At 40.3% G+C, this 19,269-nt stretch overlaps 1 protein-coding gene across 2 annotated transcripts in view; it reads left to right on the top strand.

The window, feature by feature from the left end:
• EMB2771 (E3 ubiquitin ligase) overlaps positions 1–19,269 on the top strand; it is a 313,580-nt gene that overhangs the window by 68,834 nt on the left and 225,477 nt on the right. The window lies entirely within an intron of this gene.

Below are 19,269 nucleotides of genomic sequence, written 5' to 3' on the forward strand. Positions count from 1 at the left end.
AATAATAGTCACAAAAATCAGTTATAAATAATGTACAAAATAATATGTATGGGATAATCTTTATTGAGTGGCAGTCCTGCACTACAATGTGGTTTTCTCACTGGCTTGCCTTTCTTAACTTGATATATTTCTTTGCTCGGGGCTTAGTTTTGTTCGTATGCAGAATCATTTCCAACAATGGGAAAATCTTCCAGTGGGTGCCAGAAGCTTATTTTGGGTTAAATATAAGAAATGCATCTGGTAGTAAATCAAGAAACAAAATTTGCATATTAATAGAACAATAATATTACATCTAGGTCTCTGGCCTTAAAAGGCACTGACCTCAGGCCTTAAAAGCTATTGCCTTAATATCCCCATTGAATCTCTCGAGTTTAGCTGAGAGAAGGTGGATCGTGAAAGGTGTGCTTCCTTTGCAGTAACTGAAATTCAATAGTCCTCAGCTGAATTGTGTGCTACGAAAATTTGTTGCTTTCCCCGATAACTTATGTTCACCTGAGTAGAGTGGCTTTCCAAGATAGGTGACCACGGAATGAATAACTGGATAAAATATGACATCTCTAAATAACATTAGTGACAGTTTCCTCATCACAGAAAACCTGTATAAATAATTTCCTCTTTACCAGAGAACCTGTGTAAAGAATCTGTTCTGATTTTGTAATATTGATGGGGTATTATCCAACTCCAAATTTTGTGCTTTCTAAAAAGCTCTACACCGTGTATTTCTAGCCTACTCAAGCTCCCATTGCCATAGACTGTTATTTAATCTCACTTAAGAAATAAAATGAAGGAAGTTGTATTAATGCCCTTGATTTACCAGACAATATGCTGAAGTCTAATAAATTTGATTAAAAAAGGTTCTATTTTGTTCTTGTTTAAATCAAGGCTTGTATTGAATTAATTATGGAAGAAATGTAAATCTTTCTTAATGGTAATTGAATAGAATCTATGATGCCCATGAGTGACAGATTGAATATCCCTAAAGTTTCATAAATAAGATGCACAATGTTTTATGTTGCGGACATTTAAATGCAGTCTTGTATATTATAAGTTATGGAAGAAACAAAATAAATTTATATGCCTAACTGAATAAAATCGCATTTTCAGTATTTGGAGGGGAGGGCTTATTTCATGGTCATCAGTACGTAAGGGATACACGTTTGTGATTCTAAACTACTAAAACTTTTCATATATACTACGTACATGTGTAGTTAGCCCTTTTCACTATGGTCCCGTGGGCTAACCAGGAATTTATAGAGATTAGTATGAGATTTGGCCAAGGTGTTTTCAGAATTATGCCAATCAAAGTTTGTAATTGTTAAGAGTTTTAGGTGTCTCTACAACACTCGCAGGATCAAATGAAAGACCAAGATAACTTCCACAAGAGAATGGCAAGACAATTGCATGAAGATGCAAGAATGCTATTATTGATAATGGACTTAGATTGACATCCAATGGATTGATTTTTAAATGTACATAATAGGCCTCCTTATATAGGAGAGGCAATAAGAGACAATGATAAGGAGAAGATAAGTTATCACCCACACAAGATGGAATCACATGTCCACGAAAGGTGGATCAACTTTCATTATGCAATGAAGTATGTGCGATGATGAGGATGATAATGTGATGTGCACTAAAGGTGGAATGAGATAACAACTCTGACCACCTAGAGCGGAATTCTCCTACACCATGTGTTTAATTGAGGTGCAAATTGCTAAGTTTCTCAATCACAAACTACTATGCAATGCATTATCCTAAGTAAGCTTAAGTAAGCGTAATTATTGAATATTTAATTACACCAACAGTAATGTCCTCATTTTTAGCAAGTTCCTGCAGTTGGCCAAGTTAGTTCACAATAGCAATCTTTGTGAGCTGACAGGGTGTTTTGGGGGTCTCAGTTATGGATTTACTATTTTTAGTAAGTATATTTTTAGTAGTTGCTATTTTTGGCAGTGCAGTGGGTGGCTTGGCAGTTGGTCATCACCTGCGGTTGATCATGCTAATAATTGCATGAGCTCTTATTTATTTATTATTCACTGAGTTGCATTATTATAATAATGTTTATATTAGTATAATAATGACTTTTAGAGATATTTCTAAAAAGCAATTTGAAAAGTTTCTAGTGTTGAGTTCTTTTGGGAAACTTCCACATTTTTTGAAGTGGAGTTTTATGGAAACTTTTGCCAATGAAAGCTTATAAGTGAGAGCTCATTTCATTGGGAAAAACATGCTTGATAATATATTTGCTTTTTGTGCCTTGGTGGCTTTCTCCTGAGTTCTAAATTGCGAGCCCATGCTGAAGTATAAGGGTCTCTGAAGTTTCTGATGTTTGAAGTCACTAATGATGTATAATGGTTTCATTAGTTAAATCTCCTATCTGTGTTTTGCTGTATTTGGGAGATTGTTCAGGTAATTTCATTGCAAATTGTGCTGTTGTAAACAATTTGCTGAGTCTCCTTACTGTATTCCTGTGGCTTGGAGAATTCATTACTAATAAATTTTGGAAGTGTGGAGTTTAACGTTTTTGCTGAGAGCCAGTATTAGAGATCAATTTGGTTATTGGAAGTCTGCATATTTATTACTACCAGTGGCCAGGATTGGAACTAAGGCAGATTATTCTGAATAGGCTGGATGTCTCCATCATTGTGCCCAGTGATTACTTTCAGCCCGTGCTTTAGGGGAAATAGTTGTCTAGAGGTCGTGCGGCATCTACTGGAGCCTGTGTTACCAATCAGCAGTCGTGCTAAGGGATTTGGGAAGCCACGTCTATGTTTCAGCTCCCCTGCTTGCCGTTTTTACATGTGCATTTCCGTGAGCCACCCAAGGACATCTAGCATATGTGGTCGGGTTTGGCATTGTGGGATCATAGTGAACAATAAGGAGCAGTTGAGTTTCATGGGTTTGGCACATTTAATTGCCATTCAGCTGAGTGGCTTTGAAATTCAGTTACAAATTGAGAAGTCTTTCATTGGTATCTGTGTATGCTGGAAGAATTAATTTGGCATCCTCATGAATGCTGGTATGACAATCTACAACAGAGTTTGGGTATCATATACAACCTGCAAATCATTTCCAGACGCCTGCAATTTGATTTCAGAACTCCACAATTTTGTATAAGGCTCCCACAACAGTGATTGGTGGCTGCAATTTGGTCCAGAGATTAATTGTGGCATTCTACCTACCGAACACTAATGATGAAAGGGGTTGCAATCTGCCATTAGCAGCTCGACTGGGTATTCTACTGTTCATTTGATCTGCTCTTTCCAGGTTCTATTCAATTAATATAAATTGCATTTGGTATTGTAATTTGTGCAAATTCAGATTTGAGCAATAAAGGATTTAATCTTCAGCATTGCATTGTTTCTTCCAATAATCATTATTACCAAAGAACTCAAGGGAATTGAACACAAGTGTTTAGCACAAGCATAAAGGGAAATATATGTATTTGCTATCTATCAACTTAGGCGGTAGAATTTTTTGATCCATTTTCAGTATTGCTTAAACTTGATTGCAAATTGTTTGACAAAATGTCAAATAACTAGATGCTTAAGGAGATTAGTATCTTTGTTGAGCTTGAGCCAAGAGGGGATACTACAGAGTTGATACAAGATGGGTTTCCAGATACTTACTTTTTATAGTAAGTCAACAAGGGTTCCTTTTTTTGACTTTTCGGTGTGGACTTGGAGCGTCTCACCGAGACCTTTTCAATGAGCCATCCAATGTGGTTATATGAGTCCATATGATTGCCCAGTTTAATGCTTGAAGATTAAATTGTTTAAACCTAAGGACATAAATCTAGTTCATCATGGAATTCACCTTGCATTTCAAGTTCTTTCTTGGTATTCCAATCTAAGTGTAATACTGTGTTATCGAAACTTTATATCCAGCCCCGCTACACCTCACTGCAATTCAGGACCACGAGTGCACAGACACAGACCTTGCCACCACCACTGGGGGCACAACCAGTACAACTAGTAACACAACTAGTAGTTATGGCCTCAAACAAGTAGAAATTGCCGAAGTTCATGGGCTATGTGAAGAAGGATTCTATCTGCCATTGTTGAACTTGCAAGACAATCTTGATGGCTAATGGAGTCACTGATTAGGATGAGTGGGTCAGCCAATTTCCCACTACACTAAGGGAGGGAGCCGTTCATTGGTACTTTGGTGTGGATAAAGCCAACTTGATGACATGGGCAGGAGTTGAAGAAGGAATTCCAGACGAAATTCAAGTTGTTGCGAGATGACAATGCGAGATGACAATGAAATTCTTGACGAAATTTACAATATGAAATAAGGAAATAATGATTCCATTAGAGCTTATGGACGAGGACTAAAGGAATTACTTGGAAAGATGGAGTGTGCCAGTCAATGAATTGAAGAAGGAATGGTTTGTCGAGTGATTGAAAACTTCCCTTTGAAAGAGAATGAAGATCTTACCTTCTACATCTTACGGAAATGCATACAATTGTACAATGGATTTGGAGATAAGATAAGATAATAATATTAATGTCCAAAAAAAAAACCACAAGGATTTATGGGATGGAGCATAAAAACAAAAGAGCCGGCCAAAGCAAGAGCACCAAACGGTGATTGAGAAGAAACAAAACAAGACACGAAATCAGAAAAACCAAGGTAAGGACTAAAGATCCTTCCTTGGTACGAAGAAATCAGTCACAGAGGGATATAACCGTGGACGATCCAGAGTCTTAGATCGTTGTCGAGAAACCTTGTAGGAGTGTCGCTACTTGGAAAGATTGGTGCAGTGTCTGACTGATCTGGAGCGAGTGATACTGGATGGCCTTTTCATGCCCTGTAGTGGAGACAAGGGGGAGAAAATGGCAATGATGAGCTTGTCTGAGATATGGCCCTGAGGTATGAGTGACTTTAGGGAATGCTCATGAAGTTGGGTGGCCGCCCATGGGTAAAGTGCAACACACCGCTGGTCAATATAGCTGAAGAACGTTGAAAGAGGAAAACAATCTTTGAATAGGTAGTAAAATATCCCTCTGATTTCATAGTATATAGGACAGCGAAATATAAAGTGGGTCTTAGTCTCAACCTTTGCCAAAGTACACATTCGACAAATACAATCTTTATCCATACAGTGATCGATTAGGACCCGAAGACGGTGGGAGCCAACTCTAAAGGAGCCCAAAGAGAATTGCATGGCGTGAACAATAATACCATTCTGAATCTCAAGAAAATGCTTAGCATAAAAGGCCATCTTAGGACGTAATCCAAAGTAGGTGAGCAGGAGCATCCATAGATATCTAGGAGAGAGAAAATAGGACCTCTAAGAAAATCAACAAGTCTTCGGATGACGAGTCCTTAGAGGAAATTAGTGAGGTCGAGTAAAAAATTACGTGCCTTACAAAAAAACCTCTAAAGGATGATGAAAGAGCTCAAGGCAACACAAGGAGGATCCAACAAAACCGAGGAGGGCAAAGTGTGGTGTAGTAATTGCAAAGAAGCTAGACACACGAAAACATTCTTGTCCAAAGAAATCCTTTTGCGGCACCTTGCAGATCATGGGACATTCCACTAAAGAATGTCCCTACAACTTGAGGGCCAAGAACCAACAAGTGTTGTTTATACAGGAGCAACCTTCCACATCTGGAATCAGAACTCAACAAAATAACAATATTGCATCATCTGACGACTAGAGAAATAACTAGCGGGGAGGTCGAGGGAAAAACAATAACAACAATACCCACACCTAGATACAGTATGATGCGAAGGGAAGACCGATGATACAATGTTGAACTTGCAATCAGTGGGGACACTTTGTTCAGGATTGCCAGGAGGAGGAGATCTCGTGTTAGTGAATCTAGATCTGTGATACAGTTCTAATTTTGTTTATAAATCTGTTATCGGAGATTCACTGATTTGGATATTAATGGATTCTACAGTTCTACAATCATATGACTACAACGGTATATGTATGATGTTTGTGTTTTTCTGCTGTTTGTAATTTAAATTACACAATGTGTAATACTGATAATCACCAATTTGTTGTGACTGCACATATAGAGAAGACAATCGCTGGTAATGGCATGTGTTCCATGATGTTTTTCAAGCAATGGATAAAGACTATTGTTTATAAACTTGAATAGTCATGTCCCATGTAGAGACATCACTCTACATTAGGCCACGTAGGGTAATGACCCTATGTGGGACTGGCTTGTTATCATTAAGAAATTCAAAAACACATTTGTTATTATACTGATCATGAATTGGTGAACATAAATAGCATGGTTCATGATCACAGTCTAATTTAATATAAATACATTCCACGGTCCATAGTGTAATCATGGTCTATGACCAATTTGTGATAATGTGATCACAATCCACGTTCTGTATTGAATAATAATGTAATTATGATTGTTGGGGATCACAGATAGTGTTGAACAATTCTCAGATCAGATCAAACCATTTTGAATAATCAATTTATAATACTACACATATAGTTATATATATATGTATATTTATATACATAAATATTTGTATATATATAGACATCTCTCAGTGCAATAATTAGATATTTCAATATTTGATTGATGCTACATATTCAACATCTCGTAGAGGCTAAGGCTGTGCAAATAGTGTTGGTTGGGAGACCATGTGGACACCAACTGCACGAAGCTTGGTGTTAACCTCCTTGACGTCGAAGGGAGAGGTATGGAGGAAGAAATCTTAGTAATGACGCAAGCACAAGGCAAGATGACCACGTATCTTGACCCTCGTACGGAAAAACAAAGGGCATTGGAAGCGAAGGCTAACATTAAGAAAGAATTGCAGGCCCAAAGGGAGCCAAGGGATACGGCTGACACTTCTGCGCGAGCAGTGGCAGAAAAAAATGTTCTGAGGCAGATGATGCAATTAGAAATGCTTGTAAAGGCCAAGGACCTACTTGAGACAATGCCCCACCTAAGGACAACCTTGCTAAGCACCTCAACTGCTCTGACAAGTACACTAGAACGGATCGAGGTTCTTGGCAGTCCTACAACAAACCCAATGCTACTTACAGTAAATAGTGGACGAAACCCTGCCGTAGTAGAGAGGGCCATCTTGTCATCATTCTCACTGACACCATTGTTGATGGTGGGTCAGGGGTGAATGTTTTGTCCAAAGACACTTGGAAGAGCCTCAGGAAGCCGATGCTATAGCTGTCGACCTTCAACCTCTTGGGTGCTGACCAACATGGCATCAAGCCCCTCGAAACCTTAATGAGATGACAATTAACTATTGACACAACCATTTACTTTGGACATTTTTCTAATCCCTCTTCAGTGGAAGGGATATGATGCCATCCTTGGGAGAGGGTGATTGATGATTGCCAAAGCTAATCATAATTGAAGAAATAATACTGTATCATTCAAGAAGGGTGGAAGAAAATTTGTGATCGATCTCAAAAGTTAGATGGTCGGAGAGGAAATGGCATCCTCTTTAGACTCAGAATCCGATGATGGAGTAGATGAAAGGAAAAGGGGTATGGAATGCAATGATGAAGGGGTAGTAGAGTTCGGGGAGTGCTCGGGGGACAACCTATTTTATTGGCAGATGAGCAATTGCAAACTGTTCACTCCATCTTGTAATGTACTGGAGATTGTGGAAGAGTTGAATGGGTTACCTAGGGAATATAAAAAATACAGGGAAGGAAAAGCTAGAGTTAAGGAGAGTCCTACCCACAAATCTCCAAGGATGAGCCTATTAGATACAAAGAAGCCAAATTGAAGGAGATAAACCTAGGAGACAAGCATAACCCAAAAACATCTTGATGGGTGATGATTGGAATCCGATACTAAACATGATTGCATTCAAAATCTTTATGGAGTATAAGGACGTATTCGCCTGGACATACAAGGATTTGGAGGGTGTACCTCCAGAGCTATGCATATACCAAATTCCTGTGGTTCTCGAAGCCCAACATGTGTAGAAGTGGTTGTACAAGATGAATAAGAATTGTGCTGCAAGGGTGTAGGTCGAGATTGAATGATTGCTGGAGGCAAGTATCATCTTTCGAGTCTATACAAGTGAGTGGGTTTCCCCTGTTGTTATATCCTTAGAAGGAAGCAAACCAAATCTGCATTTGTGTGGATTTTGGATGCCTCAACGAAATCACTATCAAGGACCTGTTCCCCATCTCGTTCGCTGATAGCGTTTCGGAGGAAGTAGTAGGCCATAAAATTTATTAATTCATGGATGGGTTTTTTGGGTACAACTAGATATCCATTGTAGAGGAAAATAAGTTAAAAACAACCATTGTAGTGGAGGATGGTGTGTACGCATACAATCGGATGCCCTTCGGCCTCTGCAATGAGCAAGCAACTTTTCAACCGATCATCCTACACATCTTTGACAATATGTCACTAGGAAATTTTAAAGTATTTGTGGACAGTTGGTCCTTATTCAACGGGCAAGACAAGCATGTTGTGGTATTAGGGGAGTGCATGGAACGGTGTCAGTGTGCTCGTTTGGCAGTTAACTCGAAGAAATGTCGATATATGGTGCCATAGGGGAAGTTGCTTAGGCACATAGTTTGTAAGGTAGGACTAAAAAGAGACTGAGACAAATTATTGGTTATAGTGGAAATGGAGGCATCTACGAATGTGACTGGAGTTAAATCCTTCCTCGGCCACACTGGATACTACCACCTATTCATCAAAAACTTTGCGTAGATCTTGTACCTGTTGTATAGGCTCATGAGGAATGGGGACCTGTATGTCTAGGTGAAGGTACAAGGGGAAGTCTTCGAGGAATTAAAGTCAATATTGTTGGGTGCCCCCATTCTTGCATTCCCTAATTGGGACAAGCTTTCCACATATATGTGGTCACGTCAAATTATGCCATCGGGGCTACCTTGGCTTAGGAAGGGGTGCATGGACTAGATCACCCGATATATTTTGCAGTGAGGCTATTGTCCAATGCGGAGAGGAATTATATCACCACAAAAAGGAAGCCCTTGGAATGGTCTACTCTGTTCAAATATTCTGCCACTACCTATTAGCCACACTATTTGCTTTTCTATGTCGACCACCAAGTCCTCATGTACTTGGTCAATAAGCCCATAGTTTAGGGGAGGGTTAGTTGATGGCTTTTGTTACTCTAAGAGTACATATTCAATATCATTGTGCAGCCAGGACGTAGCCACGTGATTGTCGATCAACTGTCTCACATTTAGTTTGGCGAGCCACTCATCATTGTATACAATCATAGGGGATTATTTTTCCACAATCCGATTTCCATGGGACATGCCCCCAAGAGAATAGAGAAAGTTGGTCCTGAGGAGCAACTGTTTCTTATTGATGAATAGATTTCTATACAAAATAAGGCCAGATGAAGTGATGAGAGGATGTGTGGTGGAAGAAGCACTAGTAGTGCTTAGAGAAGCCCAGAAAGGACCAGCAGGAGGAAACATGGATTTTGAAACGACGAGGAAGGTGCTCTTGGCAGGCTTGTGGTGACCAATATTACATAATGATGCAAGGGAGTGGGTTGTGGGATGCGATACTTGCCAACGAGTAGGGAAAACTCTCAAACAATACTTCATGCTACTCAGCCCTTCTCATGCCCAAGAGTTGTTTGAAAGATGGGGGCTAGACTTCGTCGGACCCCTAAAGGTTTGTTGTGCTTGAAGGTGTACAAGACACCAAATACTTAACCAAATGGGTACAAGCATGTGTACTGCTAGACAACTCAACATTGAGCACTACAATGTTCATTTATGAACAAATAATAATGAGGGATGGCATTTTGATTCAATTGACCAATGACAGAGGTGGTCATTTTGTTAACCATGTTATCAAATTTCTCAGCACAAAATTCAAAATCTTTCACATGCTGTCAAGTCCATACTATCCTTGGGCGAATAGGTAGGCGGAGGCAACCAATAAAATTTTGGTAGGGGTCATCTATAAGTTGTGTGGAGTTGAGCATGATAACTAGGTGGAAAAATTGCTCTCACTATTGTGAGCCTATCGCACCTCCTATAAGTTGACCATGTGGCATACGTCCTTTCAGTTGATGTATGGATAAAAGATGGTAGTACTTATTGTGTTTATGGTTCCAAGTTCGCGGATAGCCATTTATAATAGACTAGGTGATACAGAGAGCCCGAGGGAGAGGCTCTATGCCTTAAACAAATTGGATAAGAAAAGGATGATGACTCAGTCGACGACCAAGGTGGTGGAACAATGAAAGAAAGTCTGGCACAACAAACACCTTTGTCAAATTAAGATTACACCTGGCCAATTAGTATTGAAATTTAATAGACGAAATGAAATCCAGCCTGGCAAATTCAAGGTAAAGTGGCTAGGTCCTTATAAGGTTCATGAGGTTAGAGCCAATGGAGTTGCAAAATTATGGACACTTAACGAAAGAGAAATTCCCAGCGCTGTGAATAGGTCGAAGCTAAAAATATACCACGAATGACAAGTAGGTTTGATCGATGTTGGCAGGCGCTCTGTAGCACATAGGAAAAAAAAGTAGGGAGAATTGTCATCATTGACGACGAATAGTGGCTATCACTGAATGGTCGCAAGTCATTGTCATATGAAAAGAAGCTGTTGAAGACGTGAAAGAAAAAAACTAAGGCATGAAAACATAGCGAGGAAACGTAAAACTTGAAGCACAAGACTGCATGGCCAAAGGAGAAGAAATTACCGCACAGAGTAATGGATGAGATCATCGTATAGTGTACAGAAGGCGAAGGCAGCCGTATGACAACGAGAAGCATAACATTGTACAGGCGGTACAAGTTTAATTGCATTTAAAACTTGCGGAAGTATAACCATCAATATAGGTAGCGTACACACTATAGAGACATCCAAAATTTAACTCATTGCTATCTTAAATTCCACAAGAACGACATTAGGAAGGGTGAGAGGAAAATAAACCTCCGGCAAGGGCATAACACGACACCAAAAGGTAGCAGGCCGTACAACCATATGTGAAGGGCACACAACAAGAACGGTGAGATATATATAGTGTTGTGCAAAGAGTTTTTAGCCTTGCTTAGACATTGTGAGAAAAGAAATAAAAGAACCTCTCTCGGGGTAAGAAAACACAGAAGGGGAAGCTACACTTTGAAGGAACAAAGGAGAACAAGAAGCAATTTCTTAATGGTTTTTCAATTTGCAAGAGGGAAACCAAAATGCACTCAGCAGGTAAAAGAAATTTGAAATCTCAATTACAAGCAAGGAGTTTGTGTATGGAAAAGAGGGCAAGAGTTTTACCTTCAGTAGTTTTAGTTGCACAAGAAATGGAGGCAACCATGAGTAGCAAAAAGAAGATATAGCCCAAGGTTTAGAAAGCTGCCAAAAAAAACGGTTACATATCAGACTGTCACATTTGAAGGACTTAATGGAATGGAATGTCGGAAATGGTGGCAAGAAATCCCTAAGAAGGATAAGGTGAAAAAATTCTTACATGATGCTGGAGTTCATTGGGTGATTTAGATGCCTCTATTTCCTATCTGAAATTTTGAGACTATACCGAAGGGGAAGGCACAATTTGAAGGAAGAAAGGAGAACATGAAGCAATTTCTTAATGGTTTTTCAATTTGAAAGAGGGAAACCAAATGCATTCAGCAGGTAAAAGAAATTGGAAAGCTCAATTACAGGAGTTCGTGCATGGAAAAGAGGGGAATAGTTTTACCTTCAGGAGTTTGAGTTGCACAACAGATAGAGGCAACCATGAGTAGCAAAAAGAAGATACAACCTAAGGTTCAGAAAGCTGCCCAAAAAAATAGGTTACATATCAGACTGTCACATTTGAAGGACTTAATGGAATGGAATGTCGGAAATGGTGGCAAGAAATCCCTGAGAAGGATGAGGTGAAAAAATTCTTATGGGATGTTAGAGTTCATTGGGTGATTTAGAGACATCTATTTCCTATCTGAAAGTTTGAGACTATTTTGCAGGTAATGATTAATACATTTGATAGGCATTCAAGGAAGAGTGCATACAAGTACCAGAAGCATGTGGTAATTGTTTTGTTCATGGCTGGCGACTTCATATAGGTCTTTGGCATACGAGGGAAGGATTGGCACAGAGTTGAGATAAAGACATAGGAAATGGCATAGGAACGGAAGGAGTTTTGGATCAATCGTATTTCTCATCACCTCACTCTAGTGGAGTTAGAGTCCATAGTGAAGGCAACCAAGGGCAGAGGCATTCGAAAGAAATTTGTTGCAGAGGGCTCGTGGCAATGCATACTTGATGTAATAAAAAGTAGACTTTTTGAAGCAAGCTGAGCTTCAAATATTGCTTTACCGTAGATAGTTTATATGAATGGCCTCATGAATAAAGTTGTATATGACTGGGTATCTGTGCTAGCATATAGGATGTATGAAATTATGACCATGCAACACCGCACATTTAACATGCCCAACCATGTCATTGGCTACACTGTGGGAGATTCTTGTGGATGAATTGGAACTTGTTCCCTAGGGCAAATTGGCTAATAGAGATCCTCTAGTTTTCCATTGGTGGTATTTGGATGCTGGGGGGACGACGATGGGTCAAAAGAGGTGTAGGCAAGTAGTGGAAGAATCAGAGCTCAAAGACATTGTTAGTGGCAAGGAAGCTACCACAAAGCCTTTTGGTAGAACTCGGCGACAGATGATAGTGATACTACAATGGATGAGTCCGTGATGGATTCCACTCAGGTGGAAGCTACCCCATTAGTTTAGTTCGCGTTGCTTCTTCTATTATCCTCGAAACACTTGACTTCTATGTGGATGGTGAGTACAAGCTTTTCCTTGTCTATTTCGGTGTTTGGAGCAGAGACCGTAACACCCTTGAGAGTACTTGAGGCCGTTGAGGGAGAGACCCCACCTACACATGAGGTGGCAGAGGTGGTAGCAGAGTCTGGGGTTGCAAGATTGGAGATGGGGAATGTGATGGGTGGAGAGCAGTAGGGTGGCCAGGATATCCTAGAGGGCTAGGCTCGTCTGGAGGTAGTAGGCCTGATGCTGTAGTCACTATTGATACTGAGATTTGAGATGATCCAACACCCCCTATAGGTCCCTCGAATGCGACCACAAGCTCTTGGCTTAAAGAATGGTTCGTGATGTCACTTTTAGAACCAGTCAACGCAACAATTCTTTCTCTACAACAAGAGAACCTTCAAAGATTGTTGACGTAGAGGTCATAAATCCACGAGGTGGGAAGCACATTGAGCACTTGCTTATGGAGGACATGACATAAGACTTGGTCATTGAGCCAACAGTGCATGAGGTAGATGAGACCCTAATAGTGGGTAAGGTTGTGCACTTGGCCGAGGCAGGGATGTGGTTGGAGGAATATGAGGTTGCCGGATTGTGGTTGTCCCAGAGGCTCAGGCCTTGAGTGGTGTGACTGCAGACTTATAACGTCTCGTTACCTTTGTATGATAGGATTGTCCCACAACTTCTGCAGAATGTTTTGAGCAAGGGTTGTGACTCGTTGAGGAGATCTCGAAGATGTTGCAGACATGAGTTGTCCCCATGGCAATGATAAAGAGTGAGGTATGTGCTCTTATCCGCTAGATAGAGAAGGCTTACCGTAAGGGGTAGTACTCTTTGAGTCGCTCAAAGTATGTCTCGGCTAGACACAAGGCTGCATTAGTGGATACACGGAGAGCTCGGGAGGAGCTAACCACCAGGTTGGAGGCAATGGAGCGAGACTTAGCTCAACGTACCTAGGAGATGGAGGCTGAGAATGAAGCTCACGTGGCTATTGAGGGCAGACTAGCTAGAGAGAGCTTCGCTTGAGCAGCAGTTGGCAACGACTGGTACTAAGAGGCAAACAATAGAGACTAGCCTGGTCCGAGTTAGGAATGAGGTTGATGAGAAGGAAGGGGAGCTTTTGGAGGTTATGATGATGGTGAAGTCTGCACTAGAACTTTAAATGGTTACTGAGCGCAAGCTGGAGGTGAGGATTGCATAGGTTTATGAGTTACGTGCTTAATTGGGACCTTCCATACTGCAACTTGCCTCTTCTATTGCAGATCACTCGACATCCTCTTCAGGGATGCTTCCTACGCCCCCTTCTTCTTAGTCATAAATCTTGTAGTTGTCATCATTCCCATTTTGTTGTGTGTCGTCTCGGATATTTTGGATGTTGTCGTCCAAAGACAACTTTCTTTTTGGCATGGTGTTCACACATTAGATATTCTATCATCACGAATATTGAGCGTGGTGTTAACACTCATGTAGAGTCTATTCAACATTGGATGGTTGAGCTCGGTATGATTAATAGTATGTATTTCTCTTACAATGATGTAAATTGTATGACTCATGCTACAGAGAGACAATTATGGATCCTAGTGTTGATTCAAGATTCATAGAGAGTTAGTGCATCATGCTATGATTGCTTTGTATGTGATACATTTTGCTTTCCATCCAACCAACCTGTAGAGGATTTGTTATTGCAATTACTACATAGGTGTGGGGGCGATTAGTTTCTACTCTTCCCTCCGTGAAGGAGGAAGCCACATTCAACATTTTTGCTAGTTTGCTTCTTCAACACAATTACCATCTTGGGATATATGTTAGAGGGGCAGTGTTTTGCAAGTCAAACATTTTGGATATTCAACTTATTACGTGTATGTATCATCAAGATATTAGAGATAGTTGGGAAGGTTGATGACTTTTTTGTTTGTGGGATTCAAGAGGATCAGTCACATGGTTAGTAATGTTTTAGGAAGATGGTTGACATAATGTTGAGCTCACACCTTTATTTGATCTTAGTGGTGCTTATGATTTTAGTTGGTGTGAGCGCTGAGTTGCATTGAAGATCTACCCACATATGATAGCGACACATGGAAGGTTGATTCAATAGGCTATGCATATGCCACTTGATCTAGGAACCTTGGTATTAGTATGCTTGGTGTATTGTTGTGGGAATTGATGAGCGACTTCAGAATTCTAGATATACGATAATTATCCGAGTAGCACAAGGACTTTGTAGAGCAAGCTCATTAAGGTTGATATGGGATCTAGGCATTCTTGTGACAACATACAAATATAGATTGCTTGAGGGCAAGCAATCTTTGGGAAGGGAGGATTGTAATGTTCCCTTTTTCCAGCCATTATTTTTTGATGCGTCATTAGCCCTTTTTAGTGTGGTCCCGTGTGCTAAACAAGACTTTACAGGGATCGATACATGATTTGGCCTTGGTACTTTCAGATTTAGGCCAATCAAAGTTGATACAATAGGGGTTTCAAGATACTATTTATAGTAAGTTAGTAGGTGTTTCTTTTTTTGACTTTTTAGTTGTGTCTTGTCGAGATGTTTCTGATGAGCTATCACACGAGCAGATTAAACTGTTTTAGCAAAGTGACTTTTAAATAAAAAAGGAGGAAATTAATAAGTCACTTTATGTTTATAAGGTTATATTACTCCCTTAAGTGGAAAAAAGGACAATGAAATTAGAAAAGAGAATAAAATGAAGAGACAAGCAAGGGAGTATGAAGAGTCGACTAGTTGTGCTTAAAAGAGAAAGAGGGAACTCATTTTTAGAAGACTTGGATTTGTGATTTGATTTTGCCAAGATTTTGGGAAATTTTCTTGCTTTCTATTGTTCAAGCTTGAGGACGGAATCCTTCAGGATTTTTTGTGGATTGGATGGAAGCCCAGTTCATCATTAGAGTAGATTCATGATGGAGTTCACCTTGCATTTCATGCTCTTTCTTAGTGGTCCAATCTGACTGTAATACTATATTTGAGATTGTTTTTTTGGTGTTGTGATTTTGTTGTATTGCTGGTGCGATGATTATATATATTATTCATATTATTAACCACATGTTCTTTTGCATATTTTGCATTCTACTAGCTATATATTATTACCTAAATAAGGTTTTGTGAATTCGTCCTTTCCTATTCAACGAATAAAGGCAGCCAAATCTCCATCAACGAATTCAGGTGAAACACAATAGTCTCAATTAGTTATTTTAATCAATGGACGATTCATTCATTTGCAATGTCTGATGTTTGGGGCTCTAATATTCAATAATAGGGTATAACATATGTGTTCATGCACATAATTCATGTCATCTATGTCTTTGACTGTATCCATAGTTTTGAAATCATATACCGAATTTTTTTGACTCTCTTGTTCATGATGTTTCAAACCAATCAAAACGAGCTTGTGATTCACACAAACAAAGTGGGAAACAAATGATATATGAAATCCACAAGGAATAGGAGGGAGGTTCTCCAATGATTGATCAATAGGGTCATATACAGTTATCCCACAACGTGGGAGTGGACATATATATTTCTGGGGCATCCCTATGTAGTTTCATCCCTACGTAGTTTCTGTCTTTATGGAACTGGGAGAACCTAGTTTTATCATTTATTGGTTCAATTATCTTTCTCTTCTTCATATCGGATTCATATGCGATGCTCTCAAATTTGTCTCTAACGGTTTTCTTGGGGATATCCTTCAAAATATCCATTATCAGCTATCTCCTGTTCAAAAGAAAATACAAAGGATTACACTTGCTTCTTAAGTGTGCAATTGTAATATCCCCTAACTAGATTTTTGCTAAATTTTCCTATCAGCAATATGCTTAGAAATAAAACATTGCAGATAGTTTCCAGCATATTTGTAAATAGTAGAAATACCAACTGACATTTATCCAGTCTCTTCTTGAATATAATATCCAGACTCGAATATAAACAAATGTAATATGAGACAATCAATAAAACCAGAAGCTTCTCCACAAATAATAATTTGTTATTTCTAAAAATAACATTCAAGATTCGAGCATATAATAATGCGTTACAAACCAATAAGATAAACACCAGAAAACTCTTATAACTCCTTACAATACGTTATTGCATTTTACAATAGTAATACAATAACCAACACTACGAGTCCAATCCTTGTCGTCGGTAAAGATTGTGTAGCCGACGGGTTCATGTTGTCGGTAAGGATTTTGTAGCCGACGGGTAGATTAGTTAGCCGACGGACCCCTTCGAGAAGGTTCGACGGGAAGTATTTATACCTCGTTTAGGATCATTGTAAAGCATCTTATCTTATCATCAGTTTTGTAATCTCTTGGCATATGCGAATAAAGGAGTACTGCTGTTGCTGTTCTTGTTCATTGTCTGTGTGTATTAATCAATTAACCTATGCGGTAAACATTTGGCACCGTTTCCCTAAGAACCTGGGAGGAGGGAGGAATGAAGATTAATGCCAAATCAGCTTAACAAAGATCGAAATAAGGTAAAGGAAAAAGATGGAATACGTACTGCGCAAGAAAATTTAATTTTGGCATAGCAAGCTGAATGCAGAAGAAGGTTCCAGAAGATTGTCGACGGACACAGAAGCGCGGAAGAATTTTTGAAGGAGACTCAACAGCGGGTGGAATTGGTGGAGGAAGCAAGAGAGAAATTTTTGAACTTGTATTCGCCGACGGAAGAGAATCCAGACAGAAGGGAATCGACTCGCACGGCTCGGAGTGCCGAGGGAGCACAAGCGTGGAGTGAACTCTTCGTCCGAGATACACTTCCAGAAGGGACAACTTCAAAAGATCCTTCTTCACCAAGGTTCGCAACTGTTGAGACCGCCAGTGTGGGAGAGCAGACCGCCGGTGTGGGAGAGCAGACCGCCGGTGTGGGAGTGCAGACCACCAGTGTGGGAGTGCAAAGCCACGGTGTGGGAGTGAACAACGCTAGTGTTGCAGGACCGAACAACGCTTGTGCACAAAATCTAGTAGTGATGGCGGGACCAAAGGAAAAGATGCCGAAGTTTGATGGCGATGGTATGGCCGATCCAATCCGACACTGTAAAACATGCGAAACGATTTGGAGGGCAAATGGCATCACCGATACAAACGAATGGGTTCGGCAGTTTCCGGCCACCCTACGGGGTGTTGCAATTGACTGGTTCGCCGATGTAGATCCACAAAAGTTAACCACTTGGGACAACTTTTAAGGAGTTTACTGCCGAATTTCAACTGCTCTGCGACGACAATGAGATTGTGGCGTAAATATACAACACAAAGCAAGGGAAGAATGAAATTGTTCGAGTATATGCCAGGAAATTAAAAGACTTGATAAACAAAATGGAGAATAAGCCGACAGATGGGTTATAGATAAGATGGTTCATCGAAGGCCTGCACCCAAAGCTGCGGAAGAAGATGAAGATTGTGCCGCCATCGTCATACACTGAACTGTACAATCGAGCAATGAACCTGGAAAGTGAGCAGAAGACGAAAAAGAAGAAGAGTAGCTCCTTCGAGTCAGATGATGATGCGTCTTCGGAAGAAGAGAGTAGCGATGAGGAAAATAGTAGCAAAAAGGTCCGAGCTCTCCAGAAGGACATGATTCGCATGATGAAGGAATTTAAGAACATGCAGAAAGAAACGAAGGGAAGTGGACTATGTTGTTCGGAGTGTAAGACAGAAGGTCACACTAAAGGGTCCTATCCAAAGAACCAGTTTTGCGACATCTGCCAGATCATGGGACATTCCACAAAAGAATGCCCCTTCAATATGAAAACTAGAGGACCTCAACAAGTGCTCTTGACACAGGTAGCTTCCACATCAGGAGGGAACGAAAACACAAACATTGATGGTGCCACTTCGGGCGGGTACAGAAATAATAGCAGAGGGCAAAACAACAACAATGCAAACAATAACAATAACAATGGCAGCCGAAGTCAAATTTAGTACGATGCGAACAGACGACCGATTGTGCAATGTTGAGCATGTCATTTGTGGGGCCACTTTGCTTGGGATTTTACAACGGCAAACACAACAAAATTATTATGCAGATGGTGCAGACCTGGGAATCATGAAGATGCCAAGTGCCCAAAGTCTGGAGTGAATCTGATCACCGTCGGAACGGACGAAGAGGAGGTGCTAGCGATCGCACAGAAACAAGCAAAACTATACCTCGACCTAGCGGAAGAAAAGAAGAGGTTGGAGGAAGTATGGAAGGAAATTGAGAAAGCAACACAGGCGGAGACAACTTAGTTGAAGGACATCGCGGGCACCTCACCAAGGAACTACGTGGAACAGAACATCGTACGCCAGATATTACAAAGTGAGGTACTCGTCAAAATAGGCGATCTGTTGCTCACAATGCCTCAGCTTTGACCGACACTCACAAATATCGCGCCAATTGCTAAGTTACCAGGAGAACCAAGAAGAGGGAAGGAAATTTGCCACCAGTGGAGAAGATCCAATGTTGTTAGCTCTCACATTTGGACGACACCCGGTAGTTGTAGAGATGGGGATTCTCGGAAGTGTGCTGATGGACACAATTGTCGACG

Source organism: Cupressus sempervirens, chromosome 11 (assembly GCF_028749045.1).
Source record: "Cupressus sempervirens isolate cs-2001-9-10 chromosome 11, ASM2874904v1, whole genome shotgun sequence".
Classification (NCBI taxonomy): Eukaryota; Viridiplantae; Streptophyta; class Pinopsida; order Cupressales; family Cupressaceae; genus Cupressus; species Cupressus sempervirens.